General features: G+C 36.0%; 1 long non-coding RNA gene across 1 annotated transcript; it reads right to left on the reverse strand.

Moving 5' to 3' along the window:
• Positions 1-2,107: 2,107 nt before the first annotated feature.
• On the reverse strand, positions 2,108-3,566 carry LOC107739729 (uncharacterized). The gene is made up of 3 exons (XR_001640025.1): positions 3,460-3,566; positions 2,362-2,439; positions 2,108-2,128 (listed from the first exon to the last, which is right to left on the reverse strand). It is a non-coding gene; the product is annotated as an uncharacterized LOC107739729 (long non-coding RNA).
• Positions 3,567-4,559: the final 993 nt, after the last annotated feature.

Below are 4,559 nucleotides of genomic sequence, written 5' to 3' on the forward strand. Positions count from 1 at the left end.
ACCAATGGATCTTCTGCAGTGAATGGGTGCCGTCAAAATGAGAGTTCAAATAGCTGATAAAAACATCACAATAATCCACATGACTCCAGACGATCAATTAATGTCTTGAGAAATTAAAACCTGCATGTTAAGAAACAAATCCATCAAAGCTTTTTAACTTTAAACTGTCACTTCTGGCCAAAATACGAGACCATAATCCATAATTACGGAAGTCCTAAAAGGCCATGGATTTTTTTTTTCTTTCTTTCTTGTTTTCTCATGATCATGACTTAATTATCTCGTTATATCGACATAACGAAAGTTGTTTTCTCGTTATCACGACTTAATTTTCTCGTGATAACGACATGACATAAAAGTTGTTTTCTCGTTATCACGACTTAATTTTCTCGTGATAACGACATAACAAAAGTTGTTTTCTCGTTATCACCACTTAATTTTCTCGTGATCACGACATAACAAAAGTTGTTTTCTCGTTATCACCTCGTGATCACGACATAACAAAAGTTGTTTTCTCGTGATCACGACTTAATTTTCTCGTGATCTCGGCATAACAAAAGTTGTTCTCCAAGTTACAAAACTGCACCAACAGGTAGCACTATAGATCTGAATATAGCTGATGGGGTGTTGTATACTGTATATCCACTTTACTCTACATGTTTGGGACAGAATAAGGACCTTCCTCATGATCGCTATAATTTGTGCAGTATTGTTCATTACTGACATTTAATTAATTCATAAAGCAACACCGCAAACACAGGCGGAGCGCCTTCAGAAGGATGCAGAGAACTATTCTAAAATCTTTTAGAGCTGCTTCGATTCAACTCACTTTATTTTCCTTTTATTTGAAATAAAATTATATAGAATTTGTATTTTTTAGTAGTCATAGAGGATATGCTGTGACTGATATCATGTGCGTTACAAGCTTGGGATGCTGTTTGAAAAGAGTGTGTGTGTGTGGTTTCCACAAAGAAATGTAGAAAATACAAAAGATTACAACACTGTAGAACATCACTTAATTAAATTAGCCTATAGGCTACACTTTACATATATAAATCACATTTCTTATCAATATACATTTAATTACTAACGAAAAAAATAAGGAAAAGATGCACATTACAAATATGTCGTTGAAGCGTGTACTATATAAATACAACATCCCTGCTTATTAACTAGCAATCATGTAGGCCTACTTCAAAGATGCACAAATAAAGATATAGGTGCAAACAGAATAGGCCTACAGTGACGTCAACACTGGTTTTAATAAGCAGTTAGTTTATGACACGGAACGCTATGCGGTGGTGAAACTGTGATGAGTCACGCATCTAGCAAGAACTTAACGATAGACAAAATAATCATATTGATTCAAGCATTTAACATTTATGAATTAATTCAATGTTAGTAATGAACAATACTGCACAAATTATAGCGATCATGAGGAACGTCCTTATTCTGTCCCAAACATGTAAAGTGGATATACAGTATACAACACCCCATCAGTTATATTCAGGTCTATAGTGCCACCTGTTGGTGCAGTTTTGTAACTTAGAAAACAACTTTTGTTATGTCGATATAACGAGATAATTAAGTCGTGATCACGAGAAAACAACTTTTGTTATGTCGTGATCACGAGAAAATAACTTATGTCGAGATCACGAGATAATTAAGTCGTTATCACGACAAAACAAGAAAGAAAAAATAATAATAATCCATGGCCTCTTAGGACTTCCATACATAATAACACTTCCTCCGGTGAAAAAGTCCATCCCCTTTTGTCCTCTTACATCAAAATTCCCCTACATATTTGTTTAGAACGGTTTTGGGCTGTTTTTACCTAAAGAGGGTTCTTGACCGGTGCATATTTCTCTCCGGATTCAGACAAGACAACATTTTCACTGACTCGTATTTGAGCCAAAAACAATGATCTGAAATTAAAAACATCTTCATGGATTTGTTTTATTACAAACATGCAGCTTTTCATGTCAGAATATGTTAATTGATGGACTAGAGTGGTGTGGAATACAGTGATGTTTTTATCAGCTGTTTGGACTCTCATTCTGACGGCACCCATTCACTGCAGAGGATCCATTGGTGAGCAAGTGATGGAATGATACATTTCTCCAATTCTGTTCTGATGAAGAAACAAACTCAATTACATCTTGGATGGTCTAAGGGTGAGTACATTTTCGTTTTCATTTTGTGGTGAACCATTATTTTTAATATGCAAATAAGCAACAGACTCTATCAAATGTATTACTATAAATTACTTGGTCCATTTCTATTTTGTGCCTGTTAATCTAAAGTGGAATGCACTATTGGCATGTGTGGTTATGGTGTTAATTAGGCGATTAGGAGCTCACTTACAGCAAATCATCCACCTGTGGTTAATTGATGTGATCATTCCTTCCTAAAGAAGTTGCTCTGGAGACCAATCATGACCTCCTGGGCAGAAGGTTAAAAGCACTCTTCAAAATATATGCAACAAGGCATTCATTCCAACAAAACGAATAGAAGCAAGGACTGAGTAGGGTCCTGCAAGGCCATGAGGCTCTTTGGAGGCCCTCTCTTGTCACAATTGTGATTTGTCATATCTAAAGGCCTGTTTGCACTGACAGCAGTTAAATCGCTGGAGGTCGGTGAGTCTCTGTGCTGTTGGTTTCTAGTATTATACTTCATAGTTCACACTTCTGTCATGGTTTTCCACCTGTATCACAAGTTGGATTTCTTTGTTACATCATGTTGCTACTCATTTGCGTCATCAAACATCAATAACATTCTGTCACTCATGTTGCAGCAAATCACTTTCAGTGTGAACTGTGAACGCACCTATATACTGTATGTAAAGATAAATGGTATAGTAAATACAAGAAATTAATTACACAAATTAACAACCATGTGTCTAAACATGGCAAAAACAGACTGCATGACTACTACATAACATCTAAAATGCAATATAGTGTTCAGAAGGGTAATTTCATATTGTGCCAACAGTAGGGTGACCATACGTGCCATTTTCCCAGGACGCGTCCTGGCCAGGATTTCTATATTGCCTAAAATATCTAGGTTTTGACTTTATTTGCATGTGCAGACCGATCGGTGTATGACATCAAAGTACCATACAGACGGTTATGCTTTCGAAACGCTCTCGAGGTACTTTGATGTCAAACACTGATCGGTCTGAGCCGCACTGCTTTTAAGTCGAACACACCTAATATGTACGCGTAATTGCATCGCTTTGACCGTAGATCCCACCTTCTCACACGCCATGATTGGTCCATTATGTACAATGCTTGCATGTTATTGGTCAAACTACTTTTCGATCATTACATTCAGCAAGCATGAAAACAGGAAAACAAAGCCAAAACAAATCCTGGCCAGGACACGTCCTGGGAAAATGGCACGTATGGTCACCCTAGCCAACAGACACTGGCACACATTCAAGCACTGTTCATCTATCTATACCAGTTTTACATCTGCTGTAGCTGGTTTGGGTGTTGTTGGGTCTTAGCGGTTCTCTCAGTTCAAGGCCCCTAGACACTGGCTCCATCATCCTGGTCCATAATCCGACCTTGTAAACAAGAGAATGTAAATATAAAATGTTACATATATGCAAACTTAAACCTCAAAACCCTGGAAATGGACCTGATGAGGATTTTCAAAAAGGGTGAGTGTGAAAAGATCCGTGGCTGTGACAGAATGCAACTAAATGCGGGGGCGGGGGGGGGAGATTACAAGATTTGTAAAGTTTGAAAACATAAAGGTTATTGGAGAGTAAGTGATATGACTGTTTTGTTTTTTTTGAGTATCACTGAGGTTTTATTTTTACTGAATGTAATACTGTATTTAATATATGCTGGTTAAAGTCCATACAAAAAGAATATGTCAGCATGACAGGTGAAAAATAAATGTTGTAATTTCCAGACTGTAAATTTTCTATTATTACTATTTCTATGTTCAGTTAAGGAAAACCCCAAGGTAGGTAATTATTTCTGATTGCTTCAAGAGCATTTATCAGTATGTGTATATATATATATATATAAGCAGTAATGAATTTGTCATACATTGCTTAATACTAAAAATGTATATTAGTGAATCATTTTTCTTCTAAAGTAATTCTTAAATAATTGACTTGGACAAGGTGTGAAGTGAGACATCGCCCTCTAGTGGACAATAGATAGCAGCAACCTAGAGACCAAGTTCATTAAAATGATTACGGGCATATAAACATTAAAATTTTTGTTTAAATAAATTCAATAACATTTTTTACTAATTTTACACACACACACACACACACACACATACGTTTACCTAAATGGGGACATTACATAGATTTCTATTGTTTTTATATACAGATAGTTATACACTTTTTAACCTACACCCACCCCTACCCCTCACAGAAAACTTACTGCATTTTGACAAACAAAAAAGTAAAAAAAAAAACTTTGTTTATTTTATTTTAACAGTTTTACAATTAAGGACATCCACAAATTGAGGTTTTTGCAGATTTTGTCAGGCTTTGCTCACTTTTGGGTACAAATTTGTCCCCAAAATATGGTTAAGTA

The sequence above is a fragment of the Sinocyclocheilus rhinocerous genome, unplaced genomic scaffold (assembly GCF_001515625.1).
Source record: "Sinocyclocheilus rhinocerous isolate Xijiao unplaced genomic scaffold, SAMN03320098_v1.1 scaffold1482, whole genome shotgun sequence".
Classification (NCBI taxonomy): Eukaryota; Metazoa; Chordata; class Actinopteri; order Cypriniformes; family Cyprinidae; genus Sinocyclocheilus; species Sinocyclocheilus rhinocerous.